Here is a 9,590-nt window from a genome sequence, read left to right as displayed (position 1 = left end):
ATCTCCTTTTCCCCATTCAGTAGTTTTTATTCTCACAGTCCATTAATATTGTCGTCTCCACTTATACACACTGCCTATTCTTCTGACAGCCTCATCCTTAAACACACACACACACACAGTGTCTCACCCAGCCCTCATTGTTGTTAACAGAGCCCTGTGTGTGCTGGGATACTCGATCCCATAAAGACGAAGTCACTGCACAGAACTAAAGAGAGAGAGAAAGTCACGATTTCAAGTAGGCCTAGCTAGAGACAAAACATTTTTGTACTCCACATAAACATGCAAGAAATGATTTGTCTGTAATTGACAACTTTACCGAAACATCTAAAGTTGGGACTAGTTCACTGTTCTGGGTGTACCACAATCCTGCAATGACAAAAATGAAAATATGAGGAACTAAAACATTAAAAGTTGTTACAGGTACTCTATAAATATGCTTTGTCATACAATTGTGCAGCTCTTTCTCTCACAAGAAACCTTATCGATTCATAATAGAAGGAATATTTGCAATATTACCACGTATTCTAGTACATATTTCAAACTTGACCTGTTTTTTGTGCTTACATGGTCAAACGCTATAGGCTGCTTTAAATTATATACTGTAATAGTAACAGAAGATTGAGCTGTTCCTGAAACAACGACATATCTAGTACCGTTGCATATCAATTCATCAGATTTGGTGCATATTCGGATTTGGTAAAAAGTTCATTTTAGCCCTTGCATCTAGGGTCGTGTGCGTCAGTCCAGAGAAAGGCGGCGCGATATAATCGCATGCGGCGTTGATGGCACAGAGCATTGGCGACCCATGCACTAATATCAGTCCAGATGCATCTGAAAGGACCAAACAACTCAGCGTCTCAAGTGTTTCGGGTCCTCCTGTTCTGAACTCAAATAACCACAAACGAGCGAATTTACAGGGCATCGGATTTATTTCACTGCGGGAACCAAAGCAGCTCCTTCAATCAATCTACCAGGCGTGAGATGACAAAGGTAGGTGCAAAAATAACCTGCTCCCGTATGGCATTTTCTCGGGTTGTGCTGTGTAACATCACACGTGTACGTCATATTATCATAATTCTGTTATCACGGCAGTTTTGCGGTGCCACGCATCTGTTTCACGTTCGCCTGCATGATTACCGATGCGTTTTATCAGAAAACCATACAAACATCGGCATCCCCTCGAGCTCTTGACTTGGTTTTAATGATGGGTAGCTGGTAACGTTAAACCGATATTGATCAAACGAGTGAATGCTGTAATCGCATGTTTTACTGAAATCTTTATATTTAGTTTGCGTGCGTCACATTTTTTGTGACGGTATCTATAGCCTAACGTTCCTGTGGTGATCCGTCTGAGCAGCAAGACATCTGGATTCAAGAGCTGTAACCCACGTTTGATGGTCTTATCTCATCTGATGGATTTTATTGAATATGTTCTGGGTTTAAGCAATATTAATTTAAAATGAGCTTAAATGTTCGTTTGTACTAAACGCCGCATGATGTGTGCAAATCCAAAAATTGCATTTAAAAGTGTTTGTGTGGAGGAGGCTTTTACCTATATTCTATATAGGCTAAGTAAATGCAAATTGTCCTGCGCTTTCAAATTAAATGGGGATATTTGAGCAGTTTGTATGCTCACCATTGTGAAATGCTCAAACGTATAGCCTATAAAAAGACCAATTTAATTGATTTATATATATTTAGGATGCTTAAATAAACTTGTAAAGACAAACGTAAACATCCATACAAAATTTGTGACCGGTTTAGCATATTATGGGTTTCCTTATATCTCCTTATATTATTCCTTATATCCATTGTGAATATTTTCTAGTCCACTTTATCTTTCCCATGAAAGGAGTTACTTTTTCCTTTTCCTCAGAACATAATTTGAGTGTTTGTCATCTGATACACAACTGTAGGAAATGTAAATCATGTATAAGTGATACACAAGTCATATCTCTCGTTTCCTATTCAAATAAAATAAAGGATGGCTTAAAATACCAGAGTGACAATCTTCAAAATCTTTAAAATATGTAGAAACAGTCTAATTACATACGATTTCTTCCAGTAAACAAAATTCACGGAACAGTTCACAAAAGAATGACAACTATTTTATTTAGCCTACTCACGCTTATGTGACTCCATACCTGTAATACTTTCATCTGCAAAACACAAAAGAAGATATTTTGAAGAATGTTGGTGCCATTGACTTCCATACTGATGCAAAGCCAGTGACACAATTATCAAACACATTTCAAATGACATGAGGGTGTATAAATTAGGAAAATGGTCATCCTTTTAAGGGACAGTGAGAGCAATAACCAGTAAACATGGTCGTTGTAGAACTGGGGTTGGAAACCAACTACTATTTGTACAATAGATGCAAACAAATTATTGCTCCAACCATAATTGATGTTACAATTAGGCAACATTATAAATATTTAAGTTTTTTTATTATTTGTTTGGCCATTAAGTCATGACTGACATTTTGTTCCGTTCTCATGTCTGCTGGTATGGGATTGTTAGGGTATTTTTTTATTAATAGTGTGTCCGATCAAGTCAGTGGCAAAAATGCTGTTAGGCTTGATAAGATTAGGAGCAGGGTTAAGTATTTTTTTGTGAATCACTCAATCACTTCAAACTGTTTGTTTCAATGAATTCAAATTTACTGTTCATCCCTGATTCAACATCGTTTTAAAAACAGAAGTTTTGAGATACATATCCAGTATCATTTAAAATAAACTACTCAGGATTTTTACATATTGACATGCCCTAATTAATGTTATGTAATATATTGTGAAACGGAGTTCTTGTCGACAGTAGCAAGGACATTTGATCGCTCCTCTCACTGAAAGTCAATAGGAGAAAGTGTGTTTTGCTAAGATCCATTACATGACTCCGTTACATTATTAATAGACCCTTCTGTCAGCCCTTAAGGGGCAACGTAAAATGCATCCGTAAAATAATTTATGCAGCTATATTTTGAGTTTAATGTCAGGTTATGTTCTCTATCTTTGTGATTGTCATATATATTGAAAATGAAAACTTTTCTAAAACCCCCTTTATCTCATATTTATCCTTGCTTGTATTCTGGGTGCTTAAGGAAGAAAGGTGAGAGACAGAGAGAGTCTGCACGGCATCTGGCTGCTCAGTCGCTCTTCTGTTTCTGCAGCACTGGTATGTGTTGGAATTTAAAGCGGGAATCTGATTAGATTTCCTGTGATTAAATATTTACTGGTGGATTCTCTGCTGCCGCAGAGAATAGTGAAAGCAGGGAAAGTGTGTGTTTTTGCTTTCATAAACATGCCCGCTTGCTTCATACTGTATGTCTTGACTAATTTACTGCACACATTAAACTTACCATCTTCTCTCTGCATCCCTTGCGACCGAGGCAACCAACCTTTCCTCTGACCCATGTGCTAATTTTGCTCCTGTGAGTCAGTTTGCTGCATTTCCTTTTATCCATATAATCCATGTCATCATTCTTCAGCTCATTCTTTATTGATGTTCTTCCCTTTTTCTCTTTGCGTGAAGTTACATGTTGATACATTTACATTCACATTTAGGCATTTGGCAGACCCTTTTATCCAAAGCAACTTGCATTGCTTTATCCTATACATTTTACATAGGGATCGAACCCATTACAAAGGGATCGAACCCTCAACCTTGCGTTGTTAACGCAATGCTCTTACCACTGAGCTACAGGAAAGCTGTAAGGCTTATAACTGGTTGTGACATATTTCTTGCAGTGTCTGAAGTATATAAAAAGAAGATATAAAAAAAGAAAGATATAACATCTTTAATTGAATTGGCAAGAAAAAATTTGTCTGCTACTAAAAAAAAAGTGTGACTGCATGCCAACAAAGAGTGAGACTTTACTGTATATATATGATTGTGTCACACATTTTATTTTATGGGCCATTCTACAGAATTTTTGCAAACCGCTGTCCCACATCAAAAAAACACATTTAAAAAGCATTAATGTATTCATATCTTAGTTGTTTACTAATGGAAAGCTCTCGCCAGGGCTGTAGTCAAGTCCACTGTTGTTGAGTCCAAGACAAGTCCAAGACCAGGACTAGTCGAGACCGAGTCAAGACCAAGTCCAAAGAGGTTCTAGTCCAAGTCAAGAACGAGTCCAATTGAGACAGTCGAGACAGAAAAAAATCATGTCTACAAGACAACATACTTATCTATTGATCATTTATGTGATGCAAGAGAAAGCACATTTTCTGTTCTAAGATAATCATTTTTGTTTGCTATGATCAAAAAGCAGATAAAATAAGGTCATTTTATATACTTTAGGTAGAGCTCTAAGTCACAAAGCCGAATTGTAAATTCACATTTTTTTATTGAAGTGTAACAATTTTATTTTGTTCAATAGAAAATTTAACAAATACCCAGCAAACACTTGAAGATGTTCCCATTCTAGAACGTATTACTTAGTGTCCCCCAAAGTAAACAAGAAATATCTGAACAGCAAGCTTGTGCAGTAATAAACAACTTTGTGTGTGTGTATGTGTATGCGTGTGTGCGCGCGCGCATACCCGTGCTCATGTGTGTGTGCGAAGCCCATGCTCGTGCATGTTCTAACTTCGATAGAGGAGTCGCCAGAAAGAGCAGAGGTGTATTTAGTTACATCAACAGTACATACTGAGCTGAACTGCTGTGTGAAGAGAGAACTTATGAGCAGCTCTCTTTCTTGAGTCGAGAGTCCGCAACAGTTTTCGAATCATTAGTTCTTGGGTCACAAGAATATTGATCTATCGATGTTCTGTTTTGAAGGAGAAAAACAAAGCATATATTGCTGGACTCGGACGAGACCGGCTAGAACATTTGTCGAGACCAATGACCAAGTCTGAGACAAGTCCGAGCGCAATTACCAACGAGTCCCAGACAAGTCCGAGACCATAAAAAAACGTCTCGAGTCCGGACTCGAGTACTACAGCACTAGCTTACGGTACATGATTTTTGGCAGGATTGCGACCAAATCGGTGCAAGTTTCGATCCCCGAAGCTCTTCAAGTATAAGCAGGTCAGCAACGTTATCCGGACCTGTCTCGAGCTATCCCAGACACTACGATATTTTCAAACCTGCTTGATATTATCACCAAGTTATCTTGTTGTATGTGACGTTTACGTTTGAAATTTCGAAATTACGCTTTTATCCAAAGCGACATACAAGTAGGAGAGCATATAAACAACAACACGCTAAACAGTACCATTGAGCTGGGTATTGATTCAGAAGTCTCGATTCGATTCCGATTCCAAGGGTATCGATTTGATTGGATTCAGATTCTTAATTCGATTCAATGAATTTAGATTGAACACAAATGCAGTGGTGGAAAGTAACGAATTACAAATACTCAAATTACAGTAATTAAGTAGTTTTTTTTCAGGAATTTCACTCTTTTATGTAGTTTAAAATCAGTGTACTTTAACTTGAGAACAGTTTTAGTGTTGTATCCCGTCCACTCAAATCGCACATAGAAACTTGCGTCACACAGATTTCAAGACATCTGCCGGCAATTTAGTTTAATCATGGAGGAGTACGAACATGTGCATCAGGCAGGGCGCATATCAAACGGAGGTTTTGCGCACTTGAAAGTCAATGCCGGGAAAGGGACACAATACGAAGGCTTGTCCGAGATATGGAGAAATATATGGGAACATATGCGATTGGATCGCATGCGAAGCAGTTTCGCAAATTTTCAGTGTCATGCATAGTTCGATCGGTTCGCTTAAATAAGACGTCATTACATCGAAAGAAGCCGCAGGGATTACTTTTATGTTGCCTCTATCTGTATTTTGAACTTTTAAAGACACTAACCATGGTTATTTTGTCTGATTTGTATCCAGTTATAAGCTTTATCAGTAAGGTAAAGATTTAAGTACATTTTACATTAACATTTACGCATTTGGCAGGCGTCCCAAGTGACTAGGGAATCGAACCCACAACATTGCGTTGATACTGCAATGCTCTTACCAGTGATTTTACAGGAAAGCTATTTTGTAAGTTTGCGTGAGTAATGTACTTTGTAATTTGTAAAGTACACTGTAGCAAACTTCATTAAAAGGAAGGAAGGAGTCGGGAACAGGAAGACATTCTAAACATTTAATAAAGTAATATAACAGCCGGCGGCCCCTCACGGACGACCGCCGACGAACATAACATGAACATAAATATAAATACAAACATAACATAAGTTCGGGCCCGGTCCTCTCTCTTCGACGGTCCGGTCGCTCGTTCCTTTTATATGCTCCCATCTCCTACGTGATTCGAGGCCGGTGTGCGCACAGCTGGCGCTAATTCACAATTACTCACCGGACTCGAACCACAGTCTCGCCCCACCTACTCTACTACATACACATTTCCAGTACTCTTTCCACCACTCTGAACTCTAAAACTGAACAGTGAACATCAGTTTACATTTGGTGAATTCTTAAAAAGAAATTAAGGGACAGAGACTTTAAACTCTAATTATTCCAGGCACATATTAAACATTAAAACTAGTGGTGGGCATAGATTAATTTTTTTAATCTAGATTAATCTAGATTAATTCCAAGATTAATCTAGATTAATCTAGATTAAAATGGCTCATTTGAATTCTGCCGAAGGCATTCAGAATATGTGTGCTACCCAAATAATGACTAAAAGTAAGTCTTTGAGAACGGGTTTCTCAAGCCAGGTGGCGCATTAGACCAGGGGCTCATCTCCTGTTTCCAAAATGCATCACAAACTGCTTGAGAAAGCTGTTCTACTATGATAATTGGTGATGAAAATTAAATTATGTTGAATAAGATGAACTTGTGTTAACTTCCGCATTAGCTAAGGGATGATTTGCGTTTAGGTGGTACTTGAGACTGGAAGAGCTCCTACAGTACATTTACATTTAGTCATTTAGCAGACGCTTTTATCCAAAGCGACTTACAAAGAGTGAGGGAGCAACAAGCGATATGTCATACAGGAGCCATAATACATTAGATCTCAATACAAAGTTACTGGTTTCAACTAAAGCTAGACCACTACCTGTTGAGAGAAAGTGTTTTTTTTAAACCAATTCCGCATTGCACAAGGTGCAAACAACCTTAGTCTTGTCGATGTTTCAATTGGGAAGCTTCTTAAAAATTTATATTCCTTGAAGGAAACCCGGCGGCTTCATAGCTGCATCCATGTTAGCACGTCACGTTTGATGCGGTAATTTCACAGTAACGTTATGTTGTGTTCAGACCAAACGCGAATGGCGCGTCAAGCGCGAGTGATTTATATGTTAATGCAAAGAGCCAATAGACATACTTGCTGCGCGAATCGCGCAAATGAAGCCCTGGTTATGAGATGATGAGGGGGCTTCTGCTTCCGCGAATGACGCGAATCACGCGAGTTGAAAAATCTCGTTCTCGCCCCGTACAGTGCAGTTAAGCTGGTATACATCCGCGCTAAAATATCAAGGTGAAAGTCATCATAGCTTGCGTAGTATAGACCCAGCTCCCAACCCAACTTTGAGAATAGATTAACGGCGACATTTTTTTTATCGCGCGATAAGAGTCTCACTAACGCCGTTAACGGCCCACCCCTAATTAAAACAAAATCCATTAGAATTAGAAAACCCATTTTCAATTAGAAAATGCAACGGAATAAGATTTTTAAATTTGAGATGAAATATAAAATGTAATCAAAACATTAGCAGTAATGAGGCATTATGCAAATGAACAGTGCATGAAATCTATAAAAATTGATATTAATACTTAAACTGTATAACACTGCCTCACTGGAAACTATAATTTTTTTGCAAGAAAAGGAGTTGGTCAACATGCTCTGGCAAAAGGAAACTTCTCTGAGCTGTCACATTATCTCCAGCTGTGGAGAACAGGTCCGTGGAACACAAAGGTAGCATTTTGCCTGAAGTGACAAAAGTGGGTACTCTTCCTCATGCATACTCCACCACTTAAGTGGGTCTTCTGAGAGAGGTACATGTGCAACCTGCCTGTATTTGCCAACTTCTTCCTTTGCCCTGTCTGCAGCAGGTGGAGAGAGGACCCCATCACCAAGGGACTTTTGAATCTGTACCGGTGCACTGCCTTCATTACCTGTGCCTTGCTCCTCAGATCTTTGCTGCTAACAGTTACAAAAAAAAAGTAAATTACTCAAATTGAATTTATTGTTCTTCATTACTACCATGCTTTACTATAATTTATTTTATACACAGAAAATAGATTTGTTTTGTTTACATTTTCAGTTTCATGCTTGAGTTCCTAAATGATGGTTGAATCACAGGCATTTTGGCGCATCTCATCCAGGAGCTGTGCGTGCAACGTCGCAATAATAGAGAGGGTAGCAGAGTTCTCCCCAGACATCACCAGAGTTGCGCTTTTCATCGGCCGAAGAGCTTTCTTGATATCCTCTGCCATTGTTACATATGCCTCTGTCAGAGTGCAAAGATCCTCTTCACTTCTGCGGAAAAAAGTGCTTCTGAAATCGCCGGCTGCTGCTCCAAAAATCTATCAAGCATGTCAAGGGTGCTTTTCCACCTGGTCACCACGTCAAATTTAAGTTTGCGACAGAGCAAGTTTAGTTTAGTTTTCTTTTCTTTGAAAGCTCTGTTAGCATTGGCACTCCTGTAAAAGAACTGCACTATGCGCCTAACTCGACCTAGCTTATGATGCCAGATTGAGTGTGTGCGCAAAACAGCCAATGTGAAGCAACTCCATCATCTCCACGGCGCCTATCCTATTGATAGTGTTGTCAGTCACAATGACCGGGTCTTTCCTATCGAGCCCCTTCTCTTTCAACGCCTCTATATTTGCCACTGTGTGGCTAACCTGGAAAGCTCTGGTCTGCAACACATTTGAAATGAGAATCCATTTCAACCTACCATGAATTCACAACACTTGCGTACGTACATGAATTTGTTCTTAACCTCCTTTTAATGTTTGTGAATTTGTAGCATTCTAAATGAGCGGCTGCGCGCATGAGTTTAGTCATTTGCATAAAACAGACCATCCCCATATTAGGGCTTTCCGCCAAACTTTTCCTTACCACCTGTCTTCATTTAAGTCAAAGTTACTCCAGGCAACCCTATGTGCTGTGTCAATAGACGCGTGATCAATAGACGCGCACAGTCCTCAAGTCAGTTCATACACAATAAAACACCTTTTATACAAAAAAGCAGTTTGCAGAGTTCTCGTTAGCCGGCTGTGAAAGCGCATGCTACGCGTAGAAACCTTGACACTCAAACTATAGTCTAACGCAGCTTTTATTATTCTTTCACTGTATATGATGAAATCATTAAACTTAAAGATACATCTACGCGTAAATATGTATATATATAGTTTAAAATAACAATTATCCTAAAATGAAACATGCATTTTGTCATAGAGAAAGAGAGGGAGAGAGTGAGAGAGAGATAGAGAGAGAGAGAGGAGGGAGAGCGAAGGAAAGAGAGAAAGAGACTGGTGGTTTTTGCGTACGTGTGCTTTCAATTGTTCCTATCTTTTCTCTTATATTTAGAATACATTTTTGTACGAAAGTTTATGTGAATCATGATTTTTTCATGAAAGTGTTCGTACGCAGGTTTCACACACAAATTTGTGCGT

The 9,590-nt window shown here is 38.8% G+C and overlaps 1 protein-coding gene across 1 annotated transcript in view; it reads left to right on the top strand.

Moving 5' to 3' along the window:
• The first annotated feature begins 525 nt into the window (after positions 1-525).
• Positions 526-9,590, top strand: part of gal3st3 (galactose-3-O-sulfotransferase 3) — a 45,145-nt gene continuing 36,080 nt past the window's right edge. The window contains exon 1 of the mRNA XM_056759520.1: positions 526-990. The gene's annotated coding sequence lies outside the window, so the exon portion shown is untranslated. The remainder of the gene's footprint in view (positions 991-9,590) is intronic.

Source organism: Triplophysa dalaica, chromosome 1 (genome assembly GCF_015846415.1).
Source record: "Triplophysa dalaica isolate WHDGS20190420 chromosome 1, ASM1584641v1, whole genome shotgun sequence".
In the NCBI taxonomy this organism is placed as follows: Eukaryota; Metazoa; Chordata; class Actinopteri; order Cypriniformes; family Nemacheilidae; genus Triplophysa; species Triplophysa dalaica.
Note: the sequence above shows the minus strand (reverse complement) of the source record. Positions and strands in the feature narration are given on the sequence as shown.